This window comes from Phascolarctos cinereus, unplaced genomic scaffold (genome assembly GCF_003287225.1).
Source record: "Phascolarctos cinereus isolate Bilbo 61053 unplaced genomic scaffold, phaCin_HiC Scaffold_5;HRSCAF=322, whole genome shotgun sequence".
NCBI lineage: Eukaryota > Metazoa > Chordata > Mammalia > Diprotodontia > Phascolarctidae > Phascolarctos > Phascolarctos cinereus.
The window spans coordinates 459,896,972-459,923,349 of record NW_027555958.1 but is presented as its reverse complement, the minus strand read 5'-3'; the positions used below and the strand labels follow the sequence as shown (position 1 = coordinate 459,923,349).

The 26,378-nt window shown below is 43.4% G+C and overlaps 2 long non-coding RNA genes across 2 annotated transcripts in view; both read right to left on the bottom strand.

The window, feature by feature from the left end:
• The window catches only part of LOC144457444 (uncharacterized), a 40,765-nt gene extending 34,791 nt beyond the window's left edge, over window positions 1–5,974 (bottom strand). Inside the window, exon 1 of the long non-coding RNA XR_013486748.1 lies at window positions 5,870–5,974. This is a non-coding gene — a long non-coding RNA (uncharacterized LOC144457444). The remainder of the gene's footprint in view (window positions 1–5,869) is intronic.
• A 3,240-nt stretch (window positions 5,975–9,214) lies between these two features.
• LOC110212958 (uncharacterized) overlaps window positions 9,215–26,378 on the bottom strand; it is a 94,967-nt gene continuing 77,803 nt past the window's right edge. Inside the window, exon 3 of the long non-coding RNA XR_002325815.2 lies at window positions 9,215–9,564. This is a non-coding gene — a long non-coding RNA (uncharacterized LOC110212958). The remainder of the gene's footprint in view (window positions 9,565–26,378) is intronic.

Below are 26,378 nucleotides of genomic sequence, written 5' to 3'. Positions count from 1 at the left end.
GTTTGAGGCTTGAGTTCAAATCAATATTTTAGGTAAATCATAATTTCTCAAAGCCTCAATTTCCTCATTAACAAGTAGTGGGCCCTCACAGATTCAGACCCACACCCTAACAGGCTTTATAGGTTTCCAGTGTTGGTCCCAAGGGGTAACTATGCACAGGTTGCAGAATGTTGGGTGGGTCTCTGCTCCCAAAATTATATTTCACAAGGCCCCACCAATAAGTTTACCTTTAATAATGTGAATGGGCACAATTAGCTCAAAGAAAAGGCATTTTCTAGCATGTGTAACAATACACTGTAAAAATGTTCCCCTTTTTTATGATTTTATTGGTTAAAAAAGGAAGAAAATCAGAGACAATTCTCAGACTATCCCTCAGAGAAAAGTATGCAGTGGGGGAAATATAGAGAGTCCTGAGAGGACCTGAGAGAAAGTAACCCTCAAAGAAAAGTTGTTTACGAAAGTAAAGATGGTCAAAGTATTTTTTTTCCCAGCAAGTAATTTACATATGACTATTATGAGGTTTTTCAGGTTGGTAGCTGGGAAACTCTGATAACTAGAACTTTTTGGTGATTTTGGAACTGCTGTATACTGCCTATTTGTGTCAGATCTGATAGAAATAGGAATTTTCATTTCTCACTCTAAGGTAGAGAGAGGTGAGTCACGTCATACAAGATGACCCTGCTTTGAGACAAGAAGGCAGCAGAGGCTTACGGGACCCAAAGAGGCAGAGCAGAGACAAGTAGAGGAAAAAGGCAGAAGTAGAGTGAAGACTGTGCCCTGCTTCCTGAAAGGAACTAAGCCCACATGAGTGTAGAAAATTAGCTGAATTAAGAACTGAAAAAAGAGCATAGAGCTTGCATTTTCTCCCTTCCCTATTACCTCACAAGTCCAATAAACTTACTAGAGAAAGATGGGCTTTGCATCTGTTTCTAGGAATAGAAATGATTGAAGAGGAAAAAGCTTCTGCAGCTAGGATCTGATTGGAGAAAGCTGAATCCTCTGCTCCTAACAGATGGCTTGAAAAAAGAGAGCCTTGTCTACCTTGCCATTTACTACCACCTGTGACTGGAGGGGAGAAGAAACCCCTCAGAACCCAGACAGGAGAGCAGACTTGAATGTTTTGTTCTTAGAAGATTATAACGCTACGTTAGGACCCAGCCAAGGAGTTTTACTAGATAAGAAGTCCTACCCAATGAATGACTTTTGATGCGGACTAATTCTGTTTCCCTAAAGAGACCAAGTGCATAGACTTACAGTCCGGAATCTTGAGTTTCCCAGGGCACATGGATTTCCATACTTCTGTGCATCCCTGCTAGGTTTCTATATCTATGTTCCCAATGGCCACTGTGTGTGTTGGTCAGAGCCCATAACCCAAATTTGTGAGTGGACTTAAAAATCATATGAAAGAATTCAAATTGCTAATAATAAGAGAAATGCAAATAAATCCAACTCTGAGGTTTCACCTCACCCCTATTCAATGTTAGAAGGATTGTGGAAAGATAGGTAATGCATTGTTGGTGGATCTGTTCATCAGTACCGCCACTTTGGAAAGCAATTTGGAATTATGCAAAGAAAGTGACCAAAACGCCCAAATCCTTTGAACCAGAGAATCCATTGCTGAGAGCCCATAGACTGGGAGTATATCCCAAAAAAGCCATTGAAGAGAAATCCCCACATGCACTAAAATATTTATAGCAGCCCTCTTTATAATAGCAAAGAACTGGAAACAAAGTAGATACTCATCCCTTGGGGAATGGCTTTAAAAAGTGTACCACATAAAAGTAATGGATCATTACTGTATGCTAAGAAATGATGAATCTTATGAATATAGAGAAGCATGGAAAAATCTATATGACTGATGCAGATTGAAGTAAGCAAAGCCAAAAAAATAATACGCATAGTAACTACAACAATGTAAACGGAAAGAACAACCACAAAAAAAATTTAAAAAGCAGAAGCAAATGTTGCAATATTCCAATGAACAAGAAAGGCTCAAAAGAAGACGTATGAGAAGACCTACCCACCTAGAGCCTTTACAGAAGCCAGATTTTCAGACTTTTTTGATGTATTGATCATTTGTGTTGATTTTTTTCCTTCTCTTTCTTGCTTTTCTTTTTTTATAAAAATATGTTATTTTTCATATGGGATGATCTTCTGAAGAGGGGAAGGAGTGGGATATTGAATGATATTTTTTAAGATCAATAAAATGTATTTTAATTAAATAAAAGATACCAGGGATATGACTAATTTTTGTCCAGCCAATGCCAAGATCCCCTTCCAATTCAACTAAAGAAACTCTTTCACACTTCCTAAAGAGATAACTGGGCTAGGCAAATCGCCTTTGCATTTCTTTAACTTGTTGCCTGCTATCCAAATGAACTGAAGGTGAGGGGGAACATGGTAGGTGGAACTAAATGACCTTCATAGGCCCCTCCAATTGAAATTATTCTTACTTCAGGAATCTGGTTTTGTCAGCTTTGGAACTAATTCATGTGTATATTTTACTTTACAGTTTATACCATTTAATACATACATGCATCCTCACAACAGCTCTAGGAAGCCTGATTTTGATCTAGATGGGACCTCAGAGGTCATCTAATCCAATGCCTCCATTTTCCAGATGAAGAAATTGAGAGCCCGAAGGGAAAGAGGCATTAGGTAGATAGAACCATAGGTAGGGCCTGAAGAGTAATTTAGGGAAATGATGGTGATGATGGTGGTGGTGAAGATGATGGTGATAATGATGATAATTATGGTGATGATAAAGATGATGATGGTGGTGATGACAATGATGGTGAAGACGACAATGGTGGTGGTAATGATGATAACAATTACATTGATACAGCACTTTAAGTTTTACAAAGCAGTTAACATACATCTTCTCATCTGATCCTCCAAGTAACTCTATGAAGTAGGTGCTTTTATTATCTCCATTTTACAGATGTGGAAACTGAGGCTGAGAGAGGTTAAATGGCTTGCTCAGGGTCACACACCTGAGGCAGGATCTGAACTCTAGCCCTTCTGGCTCCAAGTCCACCACTCTTATCCACTGCAACACCTAACAGCGACGTTTCCTTCAGGTACCAAATTAGCCTGCACGATCTTTAGGTTTCCTTCTAATTCAGAGGGCTCCTGATTCTGTTATTATCCTTGACAGTATGGATGAAGAAAACTAAGGCTCAGGGAGAGAAAAGGGCCTGTCCAAAGTCCCAGAGAGAGAAGTGATGCAGCTGGAGTCTTCCACTTCCAAGTCTAAGCAGAGGCAGACTGGATGACTGCCTGTCAGATATTTGGGAAGGGTGAATTCCTGTATGCAGAGGAGATTGGACTGGATGCTAGGCTTAATCCAACTCTAATTCTCAAGGAAAAGAAAGACAGCTCCATGCTCCTTCAAGTTAACTACAGGATTTATTGATAAGCTACTAAGCAACATTAGTACAAACAAAAAGGGTTAGGATGCAAACAACCCAAGTCTACTCAACAAACCTTTATTAAGCATTTAGCACATCTGTGTCAGGCACTGAGGACTCAAGGACAAAAGATGAAAGCAGTCTCTGCTTTCAGAAATCTTATATTCTAACGTTGGGATAGATGATATATAAAAACAGTCAATAAGCGTTTATTGAGTACCTGCTATGTACCAAGCACTGTGTTAAGTACTGAAGATGCAAAAGAAGGCTAAAATCGAATGGGGAAGTCAACATGTAAATAACCAAGTATATCCAAGATACATATGGAATAACTTAGAGATAATCAATGGAGAGCAGGCTCTAGCATTAAGGGGCATTGGGAAAGGCTTTCTATAGAAGGGAGGATTATTGGTGGTGATGGTGGTGGTGGTCCTTTGTTCTCAAAGAGGAGCAATGACATCATGAGTGTGATGCCTTGACTTGTACCTGAAGTGATTCTAGGGAAGCAGAGCTTCAAAAAGTTGTCAACCTCATTCTGTCCTCCAGAGTCATTGGAATACAGTGGTAAGACAAGGGTCAAGATGCCTAGATCATGGCGGCATTGTCTCAGGAAGGAAGGGACTTACAAGAAGTCATAAAAGCCAGAAGGTAAAGAGGAGGAAGAAGAGCATCACAGGCATGAGGGGGACCATCCAGTGAAAATGCCCAGAGCTGAGAGACAGCACATGTTACTCACAGATAGACAAAATAAATACAAAAGAATTTCAAGGGCATGAGGTGATAACCTCAAGGACCAAAAATCTACTGGATATCCAGTAGATATCTTAAACTCAATATATCCCAAACAGAATTCATTATCTTTCCCCCTCCAACCTTCTCTATTACTCTAGAGGGTAACATCCTTCCAGATCTTCAGACTCAAAACCTAGGAGTCATCCTGGACTCTCTCTCACCCCCCAAATCCAATCTGTTTCCAAGGCATGTCGATTTCACCTCAGGAGCATCTCTCAAATATGCCCCCTTCTCTCCTCTGACACGGCCCACACCTGCTTCAGACTCCTGCTATCTCCCACCTCAATTACTGCAACAGCTGCTGGGGGTGGGGGGCGGGGAGTCTGCCTGCTTCAAGTCTCTTCTTACCCAGGGTAACACAGTCAATATGTGTCAACAAAGGAGCCCTGCAAGCCCAGGATTTCAGGGTTCTGAGCCCAGCTCCCCAGCTACTGCTCCACACTATTGTTCCAGCTATTAAACTGACAATAATGCCAATTTCTAGGGGCTTTCCTCATAAGGACCCTCTGCAGTAGAGAATGACGATTCCTGTATATGAAGAAACTGAGGCCTAGAGATTTGGGGTAGCTCACTTGCCCATGGCCAGGCAGCTAAGAAATGCCGGGGATGGAGATTAAACTCAGATCACCCTATTCTATATCTAAAAGAGTTGAGCATTCTATAGTGTAGGACCATCTATGTAGGGTTGGAGAGAACTTTAGGAGAATCATCTAATCTGACTCCCTCCTCGTACAGATAAGGAAGCTGCCCTCCTCTCATAACACCATTCTGCCTCTCACTATTTCGGTTCTTGTGGCAGGAAAGATTATCCCCCATTAAGATTTCAGACAATAGGAAAAAATGAAGACTTTTATTGGGAGAGTGGAGAAGGGGGGGACCTGAAGATGATTGGCCTCCTACCCAGAGGCAGCCTCCAACTTAGCTGAGCACAGGACCAGCTCTCCTGAAGGGACCTCCAGGGACAAAGGCTGGGGGTGTGGGATACTCATGGGAGCCTGAAAGCTGATGCAGAAACTTTGTCGTGAAAATTTCTCTCCATTTCTTCATTGGGAAGACATCCATTTTAAACCTGTACCCAGCCCTGCTCGAAGCTCTGAATTCAGTTTGCTGACTGAACTCCATCAAGGTAAGTAGATTCTTACAATGACTTGGGTCACTTCATTCCTATCTACAGCCAGGAAATGGACTCTGCTTATGGTAAACTTTATTTAGTGAGTAAGTGGTTTTCAGAGCAGGTAGAAACCTCCTTCTTCTTTGCTGTAATCTACTGAAGTGACCTTCTAAGTCTGTCTTCTTCCTTGTTGCTCTTTTTTAAAGTCTAGAAAATGGAACAGGGAATGTCCGAGCTGGGAGGACATGGAATCTTAGAACACTGATCACAATGTTAGAGACATAAAACAGAAAAACTAGAATTTTAGGGCTGAAAGCAACCTTAGAATAGAATGATAGAATTAGGGTTAGGGTTAAGGTTAGAGTCTATTAGGGCTATAAGACAGCTTCATTTATCGACTCCAATCATTTCATTTTACAAATGAAGACCATTGAGATCCAGAGACATTCCTTGACTTGCCTAAAGTCACACAACTAGATTGTAACCTCATGTGAACTTGAACTCAGGTCCCAAAACTCAAAGCCAAGAGGATAAAGAGAAAGGAGCCCATACATACCTGGATTATGGTTGATTTCAGTGAAGGCAGTTCTGTGGGCAGCAATGAGATTTCAAGGCAATTCATCCGTGTGCTCAGGGCAGTGCCAGGAACTCTGATGGCATCAAGAACCACAGGGGAAATCAGGGGAGATGGTGAGATGGGGAAGTGCATGGAGAAGAGAGAAGGGAGGAGGGAGCAGCTGTGAAGTGAGTCATGCTGGGGCAGGACTCCCCTGGCCCCATATGCTACTCCTGTGCCACCTAGTCAGGGTATGAAGAAGAGAGCTCCCACACACACACTCTAACTTCTCATTGCTCCCCCAATCATGTAGTCCCTCTACTCTTGCTGTTCTGTGAGCTTTCTAAGAGGCCCCTAATCCCCCTGAGGCATTTATGAGCCTATGGGCAGAAAAAAAGACCCATGGGTGGCAAGGTACAGAACAGCAAATCTGACCTTAACCATAAGTAAGAAATTTCAAGCAGTGCATCATGGTGGAAGCGGCTGGGAGCATTATGGGGAAGGCATGAGAAGATGGTATGGGCAGAGGGCATGGGCAGTGGGCAAGGGCAGAGGGCATGGGCAGAGGGCATGGACAAGCTGGAGTTGGAACAAAGCAGGCAGGGGTACCTGGTGTCCAAGTAACGCCACAGTATGTATGGCCCCAACCTGCTATTCAAACTTTAGAATCATAGGAACAGGAGTTCAAAGCAGGAAGGCACTGTAGAGGGCCAACCAGCCTATCCCTTCTTTTTATAAAAGATGAGACTAGGGGCAGCTAGGTGGCGCAGTGGATAGAGCACCGGCCCTGAAGTCAGGAGGGCCTGATTTCAAATTCGGCCTCAGACCAAACACTTGACACTTACTAGCTGTGTGACATTGGGCAAGTCACTTAACCCCAATTGTCTAAAAACAAAAACAAAAAGATGAAGCTGAGGCCCAGAGAGTTTGAAAAGCTCACAGATAATTAATTAGACAGAGGAGTTCAACTTCTCTAATGCCAATCCAGGGTTCCTGCACCATTTTTCCCCCAATGCGCCCATGTCTCTTCATATACTACCCCTGTCTATGTAATATACCCCTTAGCCAAACTGGAAAACTCCCTGCACACCCTGCCCATACCAATCAATCAACCAATCAACCTTTATTAAGCACCTACTATGTGCCAGGAACTGTGCTAAGCACTGGGGATACAAAGAGGCAAAAATCAGTCCCTGCCCTCCAGTGGCTTACAATCTAATAACACATTTCAGTCTGGTAGGATTGTACTTTTAAACATATTGATTGCTCTTCAGGGACTATACTTCTCTCTCTTCACATGTTGAATTTCCACGTATAATATAAAGCCCACCTCAAATGCCACCTTTTCTAAGAAGTCTTCTTTGAACCCCCCATCAATGATGACTTTCTCCTTCAGACATAACACAAAACTGGGTTTTCTGCCTCTTTACTGCACGGTCTAGTCAATGCATATACTAGTGTGTTATGCCTAATAATACTTCAAGTTTCCCACCCTTGTTTCAGTATCTGTAAGTTCCAGGAGGGCAGTGAAGACATCTCTAGCTAAACTTTTAATCTCCTTCAGCTTTTGCCGAGAATGCACATGCACACAGCAGGTGCTTAATAAACCTATGTTAGTGCTTCGAGGGCATGCTGGCTCAGGCTCATGTTGTACTAGATGACTTCTCACGTCCCTTCTACCTCTGAGATCCTATGATTTTGAATGTGGCTGGCCTCAACCATGAGCTCATGGCAAAGTATGAACTTCCATTCCATTCAATTCACCAAGCACTTATTAAGCACTACTATGTGCTTGGCCATGTAATAGTTCCTACCTTCTGGCTCACTTGATCTCTCTGGGTTTCATTTTCCTCATCTGTAAACTAGTGTGGTTGGACTAGAAGATGAGTGCTTAGAGATCTGTGGATTGATATGACCACCAGAGAAAAGATTATATCATGAGACTTTTTGGTTTACACCTAGGTATAAGTGATTAGAGGTAATGTGTATATTGATATAGTGAGAAGGGAGGGAGGCCTTGAAGTTGGAAAACACAGATGAAAGTCCTGTCTATGACATACAATCCCTCTGGAACTCTGGGGAAAGATTCAACCATTAAAGCCCAGACAACTTTCTGAGACTATGAACCAGCACAAATCTCCATTACTAAAGGGAATTTCCACACTTGGAGCTCCCAAGAGCACTGAAATCAGAGTTCTGGTCCATCTACCCAAAAGATGCCATTGTCATCATCATCACTGTCACTTTCTGTGTCCATGGTCATACGGCAACTCTGTGCTAGGTCTGGTACTAACAAAGCATGGACAGCTCCTTCCCAGTGTGTGGTGGTAGAATAGGTAGCTCACTGAACCTCTCCTTTGTAAATGAAGAGGATTGGAGCTCAGGCTTCCCCAAGATCTCAAATGCAATGATTCAATAACTCTAAGCATAAAAAATCAGCAAATCCTTTAGAAACACACAGTACATGGCACTACTGGACAGGGTGAGACAGAGATGTGCCAAACAGCCTCCCCTGTTGTCAATGAACCTCCAACTCCAGATATGCCAATGAGGTGACTCAGGGGCAAGGCAGAAATGCATAGCCCAGGAAGGAAGCAAACAGGACAGGAGATGAGGGCAGAGAGGCATGGGCCCTGGAAGGCTCTGGAAAAAACACGATGTTTAAGCTGGGTCTGATGGAGAAAAGAACATGGAGGTTCTGCCCTCATCAAGCTTACACTGTATGGGCTTAGCACTCATCTAATGAATTTTTCTAAGTCTTTGACAATTTTTATTTTCTGTTGTTTTTTGTTTGTTTGTTTGTTTTTTAGATTTAGAGGGTTAGTCTAAGTTCCAAATGATAGGGTTGGTCTAAATGCCTTTAGAACTCTAAATCTTGCTTACTAAGCCTGGACCCAACGATACCAACAGGGATGAAATCAACTACTGACTTTCAAAAGTTCAAGAGTGGCTCAGCTAATTGCTTCCTGTGTAAGATTAAGGGAAATGAAGGCTTACTTCCCTTCTCTGGGCTTCAGTTTCCTTATTGACAAAATTAATGGGTAGACCAAATGAATTCTAAGATCTATTCAAGACAGCATGGTGTAAAGCAAAGACTTTGGAATGGGAGGATCTAACTTCAAAGAAGATCTCTGATACTTATGTAACATGGTTGCTTTGGCCACACTCTCTCAGGTCCAGCCTCTTACATTTTGCCACGGCTAGGGTTCTCTGGTATCCTGAAAGGGTTAAGGAGATCTCTTCTCTCTGTCATTGGCTCAAGTCCCTACTACTATGGCTCTCCCCACGTTGAGGAGCTGGAATGACTACTTGAACCCCAGGTCCAATTAACCACTTAACATCCAATTAGCTGTTACAAAAAGATGTTTACTTCAAAGATATAGCAAGAACAAATATACAAACACCTGAGAGACAAACCCCCTGCATATGCCCCCTCCATCTCTGGGAATGGGGAGTTGGGGAAGGCAGGAACCATGAGAAAGTTAGGCTCACAATTTAACTCGGTTCCTCTATAGCATTGATTGTATCCAGTTCACATCCAAAGATAGCAGCCCAATGTGGGCTTCTGCTGGGCTGGAATTCCTGACCCCTACTCCTCAAGACAGCACTCTTGGGCTGGTCCAGCATCTGGTGTGTATTCCTCTATCCTTGTGACTCGGGCACCCAGAATAGATTGGAGACACGACTCTCTATACCTAGAAAGAAAAGAGTGAATGAAAAGATGAAAGACTCAGGCCTGTCTCTGGGGTCACATGGCCTCAGGGGGGTGGAAGGAGGGAGGAAGCCCTCAAACCCTCCTCCCTGACCACAAGGTAGGAGTGAGGAAAAGTTCTCCTTCCCTCACCATTACATTGATGAATCAGTTCATTTTAAAGGCAACGATTCTATCTAAACAGCCAGTAAAGAAAACTCCCAATTATGTGGTAGGCATCCATGCTCAATCCTCCAGTGTCTTAAAAGCAGTCTCCTGGAATCTTCCACGTGAGTGACTCCATCTTAGATGGTCCAGAACCCCCATGACATTTACTGCCTCTATTGCCTTGAGCAAGTCAGTTACCACTCTGAGCTCCATTTCCTCACTTGTCAAATGGGAAGGGGAAGGGTTGGACCAAATGAGTTCTAATGTCTGCTAGCTCTGATGGGAAAAGCCTTTGGAGCCAGAGGCTCTGGGTTTTGGGGTTTGTTTTTTTTTTTCAGGACTCCTCCCTGTACAGCCTTGAAGAAGTCACAACTTTTCTGAGGCTCAGTTTCCTCATCTGTAAAATGAAGACAGCAACCAGTCCCAGTCATCCTTAATGTGCCCTTCAGCTCTCAGTCTTTGACTCTATGAATCCAAGGTGCTTTTAAATAGGACCCCAGTAGAGTTGTTATTTGCTCAGTCACTCGTGGGATTTTAGATTTAGAGCTGGAAGAAACCTCAGAGATTGGCCTTCAAGGAGGCTTTGCTAAGTGCCAAAGCCTTTGGGCCTTGGGCCTCAGCCTGGCTTAGTTGCTATGAGGAGAAACAAAGGGTTTCTAGCTGTCAACCTCCAAGCAGATGGGGAGAGTTTCCATTGGCCTGTGGGCCTCCCTGGCCCTTGGCTAACCTGACCCAGAGAGATTAGCTCACTGATGCCTATCACACACAGGCAGCCCCAGGCAAGAGTTTCCAGAAGGAAACCTAAACCTACTGGCCTAGACACCCCTTTTCCTTGTTGGTGTCTCAGCCTGTCTTCCCTCTCCCCCCCTTTCCTTCTGCTTTTTCCATCCCCTCGCCTTTTATTAAAAGGCAGTGCTGGGGGGTGCAAAGAGATGGATTTGGAGCGGCGCCCGTGCAATGTCAGGCAGTTAGGTTCCTTGACCCTCCATTTCCCGCCCTGTGAAATGAGCGAGTGATACTGGATGATGATAATTAAGGACCTTTCCTGCTGTAAAACCTGGGATTCCAATGGTCAGAGAACCTGTGTTCAAATCCTACCTCCATCACTGATGACCCGTGTGACCTGGGACTCACTTTACTCATCTTCTTACTTTCTCATCAAAACGGCATCTGCCAGCTCTGACCCTCTGGCCTCATCACGACCAGTCTTTCCCATGGACGCTTTCAGACGACATCGTGGGGATCCTGGCTGTGTGGGTCTCTGGGAGGGCATTTTTCTGCCCATCCTTCCAGGAGCTGAGAGTATCTTGATCCCGAGCCAGGGAGAGGGGGCCTGGCTGGGGCATGGGCAGCAAGGGCAGCTCATGTCCCAAACAAGATGAAGGAGCACCTGAAGCTGTTGCTGTTGTTGTTTGTCCATCGTTCTCGAAGAGGACCACGCCATCAGGGAGGTGCCATCATGACTCGCAGCAAATTGGATGTAAGTGAGGCAGGGCTGTGCAAAGTCACCTGCCTCACCTCCTCCTCTGGAGCTGTCTGGGTCCAGTGGCAAGACATACATCAGGATGACTGGAGATGGCCCAGGCTGTAGCTCTAGGGGCACAGAGAGGGAGCCCAAGATTTCAGAGCAAAGCCCTGTGGACACACTGCCCAGGAAGCCACAGGCTCATCTGTTGGAGAAAGTCCTGGGCCCTGGTGCTGCCTCCACTTGCCATGGCTAGAATGAGCTGGTGGTTGCTGATTTTCCATTTTGGAGTATCAGTACCAACCTATGTATTGCTACTTTCTTCCACCTCCCTCCTTACCCAAGCAGGAAAGCTACTCATTCCAGGATTTAGTTTGCTCTGAAAAGTTACTTTTCTAATATCTGTTAAGACAGCCAGAATTTCTGTTTCTAGCTAGATTAAATCCACTATCTCACTGCTGTTGATCTGTTGCTTTATTTGTGAAGGGGGTAGGGGACACAGGACAAGAAGGAACAACATTTGGGCGTCGGTCTACAAAGGCAGAGAAAAGAGTAAGATGTGGAGCCAAGCTTTCTCCTAGCTAGGTACTCACATTGAAGGGAAATCCTATTCGTACTTAGTGCAAATTAGTTTGGAAATTAGGAATTAGGAATTCCTAGGGAATTAGGAAGACCATTTCCTTTTTTTTTAATAGGGACTAAACTTGTGATTTTGCTGGTATAAGGATCTCCCAGGGGAGAAGCCGCCTCTTGACTGGTTAAAACGGATTGATTCCACCAATGTGGGTTGCCACCTTTTCTGTAATTCATAGTTTCAGAAATGGTGACTTGCCTAGGGTCACGCATAGTTATACATCTAGAAAAATGTTGTTCATCCTTCATTTTTGAAGAGGATCAATGACATCATCCAAGATGGGGCTTAAACCCAAATCTACTTGGATTCAGGCTTCATTCTCTAGCTCCAGCTGTGCCGATTCCACGTGCTCAGGATAAAGAAAGCCATTTCCAATCTCTCTCTCTCTCTCTCTCTCTCTCTCTCTCTCTCTCTCTCTCTCGTCCATGACTCACATACATAAGAAATCAGACTGAGAGGAGTGAATCTTTACAAAGGCCAGGGAGACAATCACTGGGTCACTTATATCTTTAGTCCCTAGAGGTGAGTTGTTCCCAACCCCAACTGTATTTCCCAAGTAAATCTACTTCAGACCAGTAATTTTAAAAGTTAAAAAAACAACTTCCCAAAAGGCAGAACTAAGCTAGATCTGGGGTTTTCCTTCCTTTGCCCTAGGCTAAATATGAGTCAGAGGACCATTTTGTTTTCTGGGCCAAGACTAGGCTATTTGGACATGTGGCTTCACTCCATCCTTCCCCTTTCCAGCCACCCCTACTCCACCCCACCCCCCATGCATGAACAGAAACAGCTCTGTGCAGGGCTGGAGTGGAGGGCAGGGACTAGGGAGTGAGAACTGCCCAGTATGGCCAGCCTTGGAAAGCAATGCCCACATTCCAAAGGCAGAAGCCAGAGGAAGGGAGGAGTCCTTCTCCTGATGACCTTCCTTCTCCAAGTCTTCCTTCACCTTTCTCCTCCAAACCCATACCCAGAAAGGTAGAGAAAAGCACCCCCCCCAGGGTCTTAAATGACAAAAGCCAGGATTCAAGCCCAGAGTGTCCAACTCCAAAGAAGTTCCTTCTATTTTAAAAGGACTGATTTGCTTCTCCTCTTACCAACTCACTTCCTTCACCCTTCCTCTCTCCTCTGTCCTCAGAATCACAAAATCACAGAGTTGGAAGGGACCTCATAAGTGGCCTAGTCCAGCCCATAGCTAAATAAATCCCCTTTACAGCAGCTCTGATAAGATGGTACCTGGCCTTTATGTGAAGACCACTAGTTAGGGGAATGGCTTATTGGACAGAGCCATGGGTGTGAAAACAAGAAGACTGTAGTCCCAATCCTACTCCAGTTACTTCCTAGCTCTGTGACCTTTGGCAAATCACTTAACCTGTTTCTTCATCTGTAAAATGGGTATAATAATGGCACTGATATCACAGGGCTGTTGATACAGTGCTTTGCAAATCTCAACACTCTAGGAAGCCTGCTCTCTATCTGGGAAAACTTCTCCCTTTCCCTCCTTATGATTATTCCTTTAAGGTGTCAAAGTCACACAGCCCGGAAATCAGCCCATATGAACTATTCCACCTCAAGTCCTGCCCTGGGAGGTTTCTAACAGCTGATTTCTAAAGAGGCAAGCCACTTTTGGAGGTCTGTGGGCCACCAAGGGCAGCGTTTAGTGACAGCCTGAATTTAGCGTCACCCTCTACCCTGCCTGAAAACATCCCCCTCCTCCCTTTCCCTTAAGGTTAAAATTAAATTAAGTTCAGAGCACCACTTCCTATAAGAGACCCATTCTCTCCTTCTCTGCCCTCAAAATTACCCAGTATTTGTTGGTGGTGAAAATTGTGTCTACTTGTCCCTCTTGAAAGGTAGCTGAGTGGCACAGGCCTAAAGTTTTAGATTTGAAATCAAAAAAGATATGAGTTCAAATCCTGCCTCAGAGATAACATAGCTGTGTGGTCCTGAACAAGTCACTTACCCACTGTCTACCTCAGTTCCTCCTCTATAAAAATGAAACTAATACTAGAACCTAGGTCACAAGGCAGTTATGAAGATTACATGAGATATCTGTGAAGTCTTCTGCCAACCTCAAAGTAGTATAGAAATTCTGGACATTATCAGTTCATGGGTTTTCCTCCAAAAAGATTGCAAGTTTCTTGAAGGCAGGAAGTTTCTGTGGGGTGTATGTGTGTGTGTGTGTGTGTGTGTGTGTGTGTGTGTGTGTGTGTGTGTGTGTGTGTGTGTGTGTGTGTGTGTGTCTTCAAATCCTCAGCATCTAGCAGGGGGCCGGCACATCACAGATGCTTAATAAATGCATTGGATGCCTGAACATGAAGGTGTTCCTGATTCAAGATGAAGCAAAACTTGACCAACATCTCACAGGCTCCGGGCACAGGAAGAGTTAATATAGTTGATAAAGCATGTGGACTTTCTTTTGCAGTTCTTAGGTTAATGACTCTACATTGAAAGTTAGGACACCAGGGCCCTTCCTGCTCAATGTCTGCAGAGCCCTGAGGAAGTCAATTTTCTCTGGGCCTCAGTTTCTCCCCCTGTACAATGAGAGGCTTGGGGCAAATGGGAGGGAAGTGATATTCCCACCATACTCTTCCTTGGTCCGATCACATTAGAGTTAGATACAGAATTAGTGTTGGATGGAGCATGTTCCCAGGGTCCTTAGAAGAGAAGAGGAACAGGGGCAGAAACTCAGAAAATTCTCAACCTGGGGGTCCAGAGATCACCACCTAACTTCAGAAAGAAGAGGAACCAGAGAAGAAGAGACTAGAGTATGGAGAGAACCAAGAAAGCTTGGAATCTTAAAAGCCAGAGCACACAAAAAGAAGAAGAATTAGGGATTGAACGTGAAACATTAGAGCTGGAAGGTAATTTAAAACTCATCTAGTTCAACCTCTTAATCTTTCAAATGTGGAAACTGAGGCCCAGAAGTGCCTCACCCACCATTGCACAGCTAGTAATCTGGAGAATCAAAATTTGAATCCAGGGCTCCTTGACAAAGTATTGGGCTTCTTCTTCCTGCTATAAACGGATACCCAGAGCTAAGTTCCATGTCCTCTGCTCTGTAGTTCTTCTGGGCTTTCTTTGTATCAGTTAGACAACATGGCAGGCAGTCCCATGAGTTCTATGTTCAGTGTCCACCAAATATTTATTGATATTTAAAACAACTAAGCATTAATGGCTACAGGGTCAGGGCTATAGAACTTCAGAGTAGGAAGGGACCTCAGTGGCCCTTCTAGACCATGCCTGGGCAAGAATCCCATCTACAGCATGCCAGACCAATGGCCATTCAGCCCCTGCATTAAGACTTCCAACAAAAGGGAGCCCTCCACTGCCAAGGCCACCCGTTCCAAGAGTACTGTGCTGTAGTACAGAGTTGGTAGGGACAGAGAGAAGCTGTACGAGCAAACTTAGACTTGACTGAAGAAAAAACTTCTAAGCAATTAGGGGTACTCGAAAGTACAACGGGCTGCTCTGGGGTAAAGTGGGTTACTTCCCCCTTCAGTCTTTATGTATAAACTGCATGACTAACAATCACAAGCCCCTACTCTGCATCTACTAAGACCGAACACCTGCTATGTGCCTAGTGTTCTTTCCAGTGCCAGGATATGAGAAGAAAAAGGAAACAGTTACAGCTCTCCAGGAGCTAAAACTCTACCCTTTGCGGAGATGTCACAGGTTAAACTAGTGAGCTTCTGAGGTCCCTTGGAACTCTGAGATTCTGGGCCCTTTTATTAAGGGGATACAAAGAAACACGATTCCTAACATGTCCCACAATACCAGAGCTGGACTTTAAAGTGACTATAAGTCACTTCTGGGTCTCAGTGTCCTCATTTGTAAGATGACAAGATTAGACTAGATGAGTTCCATTAATCCAATAGTCCCATATTACAGAGAAAGAAACTGAGGCCCAGAGTGACTTGCCAAGGTCACACAGTGTTGGAGCCACAGCTTGAACCTGGATACTTGGATGTGAGAACCAGGGCTCTTCTCACTGCACAGAGACAACTGAAGTTTGGGGGGCTTGGAGGCGGAGAGGGGCATGTGCCCCTCTTTATTTATTCTGGTAAAATAGATAACAGTCCATTGCCTAAGAATCTTCTCAGAGTCCTGCCAGACAACCTCAGAAACACATTTTCTGCTACAGTCCCTTTTCTGAGCTTGGGCAATCTAAGCTTTTCAGAAGACTTGGCATGCCCTTATTATTGCCATTATTGTTTTAATGCCAAACGGGGAAAGTCAAAAAGATTTGTGAGGCAGCAGCTGCCTGTGTACCAACTGTCGGGTGTCTTTGACCACTTTGTAGAACACAAAGAAAGTTGGTCCCTGAATTTTCACATCATTTAGTCTTTTTCTCTGAGGCAATCAGGGTTAAGTGGCTTGCCCAGAGTTACACAGATATTAAGTGTCTGAGGCTAGATTGGAACTTGAGTCTCCCCGACCCCAGGGCCGGCACTGCATCCACCAGATCATTTTCCTTTAAGCAGGGGGCACAAGTCCATTTCTTAGCCTCCTCTGCCCCACCGTCCACATTTCTCTGACCTCCAAATTTTCGCTTTGTAGCTAACTAATTCTTAATAATCTGTGTACATGTTGCCTCACAGCCTGATTCGAATGTAAGCTTATCCAGAGAAGGGCCTTTTTTCCCCCCTCACCCCAGAGCCCATCTTTGTGCCAGGCACAAAGTAAGTACTTTCATAAATGTGTGTTTAATTTAACTGAATTAAAATTCATCGAATGAAGTTGAATTGAATCCACCCTATTTCTCCTATAACAGAACCACAAGACCAGTTGACTCAGTCGAATCTGAATGGTTTTCTTCCTCTAGTGACAAGCTCCCTTCTTTCCCCCTTGTTGACTGAGACCTTGGGCTTTGGCACAGACAGCCATGGTTGTATTTCCAGACTACCCTTCCTTCCCCAACACCCAGAGAAGCATCCGCTAAATGACAAGGCCTCTGAGGGCAAGACCTAATGCAAAAGTTTAAGCCATAGACCCTCTTGCCCTTTTCTGTCAGCATGGCATGGTGGACAAGGCCTGAATTCTGGATCAGAGGACCTGAGTTTGAATCCTGGCTCTTTCTGTGTGACCTTGGGCAAGGAAAAGAGTAACAGTTCTGGAATGAGAAGATCTAGGTTCTACCGCCTCCAGTCAAGGAAGGGAAAAGCTCCTTAGACTGACATTCAAGGCTCACACTCACTCTAATTTATTTTTCTAATCTTATCTCACAATGCTTTTCCATTGACACTCTAGACAAAATGAGCAGGGAGGCAGTATTTGACCTGGGTTTTAAAGGAACAGAGAGATTTTAAACAGGGGGAAGTGAAGGGAAGGGATGGAAATACACTCTAGGCATAAACAACAGAGTGAATAAAGGATAGAAACCAGAGAGTGAAGACCCAAGTCTGGGAATGTCAAGGTGGGCAATAAAAGGTCAGAAATTGAAAGGAAGTAGAGATCATTGGGGGGGGGGGCTGGAGCAGTCAGGGTGGGCTTCCTGTAGGAGGTGACACTCAGCCTTTGTCATGGGCTCATCTCCTAAAGATTACACAAGTCAACTGTAGCATCACCTCATCCTTTGGAAGACCTGATGATTAAGCCCTCGCCCACCTCCCCCAATGTGGGATGAGCACAGAGGAAGTTCCTTCCTCATCAAAGGCCCAGGTGGCAAACACTTAAACATTTGAGATCTGGAGGACTCTGGCTGGGCTCCCCTAACACCACAGTGACATTTAAAACTTGCTTTCCTCACTCAGAGCCCCGCACACAGTGAGGAAACACCCACATGTCCCAGCATTAAACAGAAACTGAAAACCAACGCTGGCCAGCTGGGAAACAGATAGAAACCATCTTCAACCCCCAACATGTCAGAGGCGGAAGGAACCTAGAAAGTTAGATGTGGAAGGTACCTTAGAGCACAGAATGTCAGAGCTGGGAGGACCCTGAAAACTGAGAATGTCAGAGCTGGGAGGACCCTGAAAACTGAAAATGTCAGAGCTTGGGGGGCCAGAAGCTTAGTACAGAGAATGTCAGGAATGAAAGGTCCCTTAGAACAAAGTATCATAAATGGGAGGAACTTCAGAAGAGAGAACGGCAGGGCTGAGAAACAAATCCAGCCCTGACCTCTTTCTTGGACCTTGACATCTGGAATGAGATGTTCCCCAGGGATCTCTAAATCAACAACATCCAAAACTGAACTCATTATCTCTCCCCTAAAACCCTCCCCTCTTCCTAACTTTCCTCTTAATTCCAGGGCTCCTCTAGGCTCTCCACTTTGTTGAAATGCTAGACTCCTCCCTCACACTCACCCCCCCAGCAACCAATCGTTGCCAATCCTGTCGATTCCACCTTCACAATGACTCTTACACACTCTCCTCTCTCTCCTCTGACACCAAGGGAGGGAAAGAAGGGAGTAAGCCTTTCTATAGCACCTACTGTGTGCCAACACTGTGCGAAGTGCTTTTTACATTTGATCCTCACAATAATCCTGAAAGTGAGGTGCTATTATTATCCCCATTCTATAGATGAGGAAACTGAGGCAAATGGAATTGGTGACTTGCCCAGAGTCACACATACTAACTAGTAAGTGTCTGTGGCCAGACTTGAACTCAGATCTTTCTGACTACAGGCCATTTCTGCCCCCTCCAGCCCATCTTCCCCTCAACTGTGACAAATTGATCTTCCTTAAGTCCATGCCTGACCAGGTCATAGACACACACACACACACACACACACACACACACATACTCTCTCTCTCTCTCTCTCTCTCTCTCTCTCTCTCTCTCTCTCTCTCTCTCTCTCTTTCTCTCTATCTCTCTCTCAGTAAACTTTAGTGGCTCCCTATGACCTCCAGGACAAAATAAATAATCCACTATCTAGCCTCTGAAGGCATTCATAAATTGGCTCTTTCCAGTCTTCTCCTCATACTTTATTCCCCTCCACATCCTTTGTGACCTGGCTTCCTGGGCCTCCTTCAGGTCCCAGGTAAAATCTCACCTTCTCAGAAGACCTTTTCCTGCCCCATCCCTGCACGTTGTCTTCTCTCTGAGATGACTTTCCTTTTCACAAAACACATTTTCCATGTGCCTAGTTATTAGTGGGTTGTCTATCCCACCAAAATGTGAGCTTCTTGAGGATAGGCTCCATGTTTTTACCTGTGTTTGCATTCTCAGGGCTTGACCTGGTACCTGGCACACAGCCAACATTTAATAATGCTTGTTGACTGACTGACTGACTGAGAGGGACCTTAGAATGCAGGATGCCGGAGCTGGGAGGAACCTTGTGCTATAGAATGCTTGCCCCGGTATAGAACATCAGAGTCAGCAGTGACCCTAGACTTCAGCTCATTTAACAACCCTCTCAACCTCAGCTTCAGAGATGAGGAAGCTGCTGGGAGAAGCCGATTGCTTCTCTAAACTCACAAAACCAGTCCGTGGCTGAGCCTGAGTTAGGATGCTAGTCTCTTGACTTCCTTGTAGTTACAGGAGAAGGACAATCGAGCCAAATGTTCCCAGCTCTTTCTCCAGAGCGGACCCTGGAGGCTGGGTCCCTGAGCCAACATTTTGCTCTTGGAATAACGCTGGCTAGACAGACCTTCATCTCAGACTTTCCCTTTGCCTAGACTTGGTCAATGTGGGAGAGATTTTCATTTGGGTCAAAGGGTGACCTCATTTCTGAAACAAAAAAAAAAAAAGGCCACCTAACTCAGCCCTGCTTTGAAGAGAACAAATTGAGAGAGCCTTGCAGGAGTGTCACTGGTGTTTTCTTCTAGATGAGAGGAGGGAGATGAGGGATGGGGGAAGGAAGGTGTTCTCGAAGGAAATTGGAAGCCGATAGCTTATTGATCTCAATGTCTTAGAAGACCCAAGTTCAGCTCAGAAACAGCCTAATTGGGCCAGATCACTTCGAGTCTCTGGGCATCACTTTCCTCAACAGTAAATTCAAGATGATAAGTTGAGAAGAAAGTACTCCATAAACTATTAATATAAGCATGAGCTATCATTTATCAATTATAGTAGATGCAATAAAAGGAGGAAAAGAAGGAAGAAAGTGAGCCTCTAGGTCATTGTCATAAAGATAAGATAAAAAAATAATCCCTGTCCTCAAGGGATTTATAATCTCTTGAGGGAGACACATTTACACAGATAAACACAATCCAGTTTCTACATCTCCCACCTAGGCACCCAGGCCTCCAGATTGGTGAGAGTGTACCACACCTATTACTACCCAATCCTACCACACTACTCTCCAAACACCTCCATGCCATGCCCCAATTTCCACCCAGAATCTTTCATTTTTCTGTCATTGACATATTAAAGAAGGATTCCTTCCATGACTTTTTCTGAGTCATTGAAAAAACCCTAAAGCAGCATAGGCTTGAGCAGAGATGCCAAGCACTTACACACTCCATTGGATTCCCCCTCCCAGGATGACATTGAATCATTAAAGATCAGTAATTCTTTGGATCTAACCATTCCAGTGCTTCCAAGTCCATCTAGTTGTACTATTATCCAGTCTATATTTATTGACCTTGCTCACCACAACTACATGATTGCATGACCTCATGAAATGGCTTGCTAAATTATCACTAGAATAGCCCTTTTCGACTTCTGATCATATTATTAATTAATCTAATCACATTATAATTAATAACAAGAGTATTTAGCTAGTATTTTTAGGCTTACAAAGCACTTTACAAATATTTAACCCTTACAACAAACCTGGAAAATAGGTGCTTATTATCCCCCTTTTACAGACAAAGAAAGAGAGGTAAAAGTGACTTTCACAGGGACACAGCTAATAAGTGTCTGAGACCAAATTTGAACTCAAGACTTCCTGACTCCAAGTCAGAAGCTTTATCCACTGTGCCAGCATGTAAAAACCAAAACAAAACAAAACATCAGTAGTTGTCAAACCTGTTTGGTACTTGTTGAAAAAAATAGAGAAGTAGATCACAGATAAAGAAAATTTGGAAACAATGGAAGTTGGTAACTAAAGTTTTAATAAACCAAAGAACCTGGACTACTTAGGGACGGCTCCTTATATGACAAAAACTTGTGGGAAATCTGGAAAGCAGTTTCTCATGCCCTCCTCCCCAAAATGGCATCTTACACCACATGCCATAATAATATGCAAATAGATACGAAACATAAGTATCAAAGGACATATCATTAAAAAAGAAAAGTTACAGAAGAATGAAAGATAACTTTTACAACAATAGCTAGAAAGATTGTTAATAATGAAGCAATTGACAGAGGAAATAAAAAAATAGAAAATTCAGACTATATAAAATTTTAAAGCTTTTGAAGTGACAAAATCAATGCAACTTGGATAATAAGGGAAACTTTCAATTGGAAAAAAATCTTTGCATCAAATTTCTCTGATAAAAGTCTGATGCCCCACATCTAAGGGATAACCAATGTATATAACTGCAAGAACCATTCCAACAATAGGTATGTGGTTGAAGGAGATAAATGAAGTGTTCAAAAAGAATTGCAAACTTTCAACTGGCATATGAAAGGCTGAACTAAATCACCAAGTATAATCAAAATGCAAATTAGAATAATTCCGAGGTTTCACTTCATGCCCAGAAGATTGGCAAAGATACAAAAGATGGAAATAGTCAGTGTTGAAGGGGCTGTAGGAAGACAGGCACACTAATACATTGTTGGTGCAACTGATAGTTGGCCTGAACATTATAAAAAACAATTTGTAATAATGTAAGAAGTCATAAAGTTGTTCATACCCTTTGACACAAAAACTCCACTGCTGTATAGAAACCCAAGAGAGTTCAGACACTGAAAGAATGATTACATAGAGCAAAATATCTGGAACAATGCCTTTTGTGGTGGCCAAAAACTGAAAATAAAGTGAGTGTCCATCTGTTGGGGAATGGATAATATTGTGCTACATGCAGGCAAGGAAATATTATTGTGTAGTAAGAAATGATAAATATGAGGAAACTGAAGGAATATGAGAAGACTTAGATGAACAGATGCAGAGTGGGGTAAGCAGAGCCACAGAAAACAATACACATAATGTCTACTATAACATAACTGAAAAGAATTCTAAAACAAAATTAAACCAGGTGGAAGTGAAGTAAATAAACACGTATTCAGCATTTACTCTGTACCAGACACTGTGCAGAGCCTTGGGGATACACAGAAAGGAAAAACTGAGTCCTCGCTCTCAAAGAGTTCACAGTCTAATTGGGGAGAGAACATGCAAACAATCATGTACAAATAATATATTTTGTTGTTAACTCACTTTTCAGTTGTATTTGATTCTTTGTGACCCCATTTGGGATTTTCTTGGCAGAGATACTGGAGTGGTTTGCCATTTCCTTCTCCAACTCACTTTAGAGATGAGGAAACTGAGACAAACAGGGTAAAGTGACTTGCCCAGGTTCACACAGCTAAGACAGTATTCTGAGACAACACACAGGCAGGCTAAATCAAAGACCGTCCACAGAATGAAGGCACTAGCATTAAGAAGGATCAGGAAAGACAGAAGATAGGATTTGAGGTGGGATTTGAAGGAGGCCAGAGAAGCCAGAAGGTGGAGAGGAGGAGGAGAGAGCTCCAGGCATGACAGATAGCCAAAGAAAATGCCCAGTGGGGAAATGTAATGTCCTATGTGAGAAGCAGAAAGGAGGTCAGTGTAGTTGGACTGCAGATTATATGGAAAGAAGTGTGTGAAAGTTGACCAGAAGAATAGGAAGGGAACAATTTGTGAAGGAGCTCAAAAGCCAATAGAGGATTTTACTGGTTATTATTACACATTAGTACTATGCATTATGTTATTATATAGTAGGTGCTATGTAAATGTTGACTACTTATCATCATCATCAGTAATAATAATAATTATTATTATGTATAGCTAGCATTTTATATAGCACCTACTATGTGTCAGGCACTCTGCTAAGTACTTTCCAAGTATATTTGCAGTAACTTTCTTGTTAGTCTCTCTCCACTCTGGTCCATCTTCTACTCACCCATCAAAGTGAAGGTCTGACCATGTGATCACCCTGCTCCGTAAATTCCAAAGGCCTTCTATTAACAGCAGCACAGATAGCTAGCCTTTATGTACCAGTTTAAGGTGTCTGACAAATACCTCATTTTTTCCTTACAACTCTGGGAGGTAGAAGCTATTATTATTCCCATGTTATAGATGCAGAAACTGAGGCAGACAGAAGTTACGTGACTTTCCCAGGACCTCACCACGAATAAGTATTTCAGGCAGGATTTGAACTCAAGTCTTCCTGACTCCAAATCCAGTTCTCCAATTAGAGCTTTAGAATGTAGTTTTGTTTTGGACTTTTTTTTTTGTTTTGGTTTGTTTTGGTTTTTTTATCCTAAGGCAAGTTCATGGCAGGTGAGAGAGGAGGGGAAGTGTCTAAGAACTGACCAAGAGTTAAAAGCAAAGTCAGCTTAAGTTAGGTGACTTGAACTTATCACTGGTAGTGTGAGACAGGCACTAGCTCTGGAATGAGGGGACCTGGGTTCAAATCCTACCTCAGGTGCTAACCCCCTGTTTGACTTTGTACAGATCATTTGTCCCTGACACTCAGTTTCCTCATCTGTAAAACGAAGGGGCAGAGCCTATGATCTTCCTTCCATCTCTATCCCTTATTTTTCTTGAGTGTTAGCTCCTCCCAATCCACTAATTTTGTTCGTGCCTCCTCAGCCCAATGATCATTCTCCTTGTCAGAGAAAACAGAGACAAAACCAGAGTTAACCCTTCCTGTCTTCTCCTTGGTGTCTGGTATTGCCCCGTCCACCCTCAGCAGTCTTCTGTTGCCTTCCTGTAATTCTCAACCCTATTCTAGTTCTGCCCTCCTGGCACAGCCTCCCAGATGTGGCTGGACCGGGGCAGAGGACAACGCCTTCTCTCCTGACCTGAATACAGTGCTTCTGTTTATACAACCTGAGACTTTATGTCTAATGATTCTTCAAGTTTCTACATTCTCACAAATCAGATACCAATAGCGACGCATAATCGGGCCGTGCTGTAAACTGCCTGAGGTCTTAGGCACCATTTCTATCGGCAATGAGGAAAGGAACATCTTACTACAGACTGTTACTTCATTCTTAATTATTAAAGCCAATCCTTACTTCAGGTTGATGTTGCCAGTGGGTGGAGAAGTCAGGTCTTCGAACCGGAGGAAAGACCTAGGTGTTAGGCAGATTGTGATTGGAAACAAGAAAGACACAGCAAATGTAAAGTCTTTGCCTTTCTCCCTGCTGGGCTACCTCACCTAGGGCTCTTGGACCTCTGACATAGACATACCCGAGAGAAAACAGGAATAGCACCAAAGGAGTTCTCATCTCCAACAGTTACAACTGCTGTCGACCTTGGAACAGTTCCCCTCACTCAGCCCTCCAGGGAATTCTGCCTAAGATTTGGGCAGCTTACAGCCCAGCCCAATAGATAATATTTTCTCAAGGACACATTCAACAAAAAGGAAACCGAAGAGAGGACAAATATAACCACCACTACCAGCTTCTGGTACTAACACACTGCTCCAAAAGGGTCTAGTCTGATTTTCTTGCTCTTCCTTCTTCCTGCAGATCCAGCTTTTCAAACATTGAAATAGGGACCCCAAAGTCTGTAACCTCTCTACATTTATCCTAGTCTACCCACCGAGCAGTGGTGTCAAACTCAAACAGAAATGGGGACTGCTAGATCTTCAGTCAGGATCTCTGCTAGCCCCATGTTGTCTTAAAGAAATAAATATTAAGATTATCTATGTTTTATCATATTTTTATTTATTTTGTCAAATGTTTTCCAATTACATTTTAATCTGGTTCAGGCCACACATGTCAGTGCCACAGGCACATTTTGGATACCCGGTGTATTTGACACCACTGATTTATAGGCAACCTTAGAAGTAGAGAGGGACCAGTGCCTTAAGGTTGAAGGACAGCAGTAACAGCTGCTGTCATCCCTCTCACACAGTTTAATTTGCCTCCCTGATTGTCATCACATTCCCTCGAAGATGGGTTAAACTTCCTTGGTCCATGGACCCCTTCTCAGAATGCATGAAATAAAATGCACAGGTTTGCAAAGGTTAGTGAAAGTACTGGTGTATTGCTTTTCCCATCCAAGTTCACAGACCCCCTAAACCTATCAGCAGACCCCTTTGGGGTCTGTGGACCCCAGGTTAAGAACCTCTCATCTTATATTCAGATTGGGCAAGTCCACTTTCAGTCAAAATTCTCTTTACTTCCAATCTCTATCATCACACCTTGAAGACTGACCTTGGTCAGCACAGGGGTGAGGCTCTTTGGATCCCAGGGACAGGATAGGCCACAGTCCTCAGAATGTTGGTTTCATTACAACTGGTAACATAATCTAGCTTTTAGAAAAGTTGGAAGGAGGTTTCATATTAATCCTCAGGAAAGAGGAAAAGGATGAGAAAAATCCACACCCCTGCTTAATTAAAGACATAGATCCTGGACAGAAGCCAGGGGTATATGATGTGCCTAGAGTCCTGGGCAGCACACTGGCATAAGGGTTTCCTTTCTGGAAGTAAAAGAAACTGGCACTGCCATGTATTCACTGTGAGACCCGGAGCAGCTCACTCACCCTCTCTGAACCTCAGTTTCCTTCATCTGTAAAATAAGGATAATATCTGCTCTGCTTACATCATTTTTTCTTAGAATCGGATGAAATCATGGATTTGACCGTGCTTTTGCGATCATAAAATATTCTACAACAGGATCTCTCCACCTATTTTGTGCTAGGCTGGGTAGGCAGGCTGGCAAAGCCAATGAATCTCTTCTCCGAATAGTATTTTAAATGCATAAAATGCAATACGTAAGTTACCAAGGAAACCAATTAGATTGCGATACAGTTGTCAAAATATTTTTTTTTCCAAATTAGTTCACAGACCCCAAGCAAAGCACAAAAACGAACATTTATTATGCACTTACCAAGAACTGGACTAACTTCTGGGGATACAAATACAGGCAAAAAGAAGGACAGTCCCTACCCTCAAGAAGCTGACATTCTAATGAAGGAAGACAACACAGAGAAGGGGCCAGGAAATGGTTTTAAAATCTAGAAAATCAGGAACAGAGCTGGGAAGGGAGAAAACGTCACAGAGCTGAGGCCTTCTGCAAAACAGAGGCCCCCGGGAAGAATTCACCAGTGAGAGAAGGGGGACTGTCTGGTAGAGTGATATTCCAGGATGAAAAGGGTTAAGAACACTAATTCTACAAAAATGTAAAAAGGCTGTTTTAAAATTATGAACAAGTAAGTCATGTGTTTATTATTTATTAAATTATTTAAAATTATGAATAAGCCAATTGTTTATTATTATTTATTAAATCATTTTTAAAGGTATGAATAAGTAAATTAACTCATAGCCTCCCTCAAACAGCTTATGAAATGATGAATGGTATTTGGGATTCAATTCCGTTCACTTCAATTTAATGAACATTTACTAAGTGTTCTAAGTATTCAAAGACAATGAAAGTAGTCCCTGCACTCAAGGGACTTACAGTCTATGGAGCAGGAATAGGCAGACCAATAAATATTTGCTTTGTAAATATTTTGC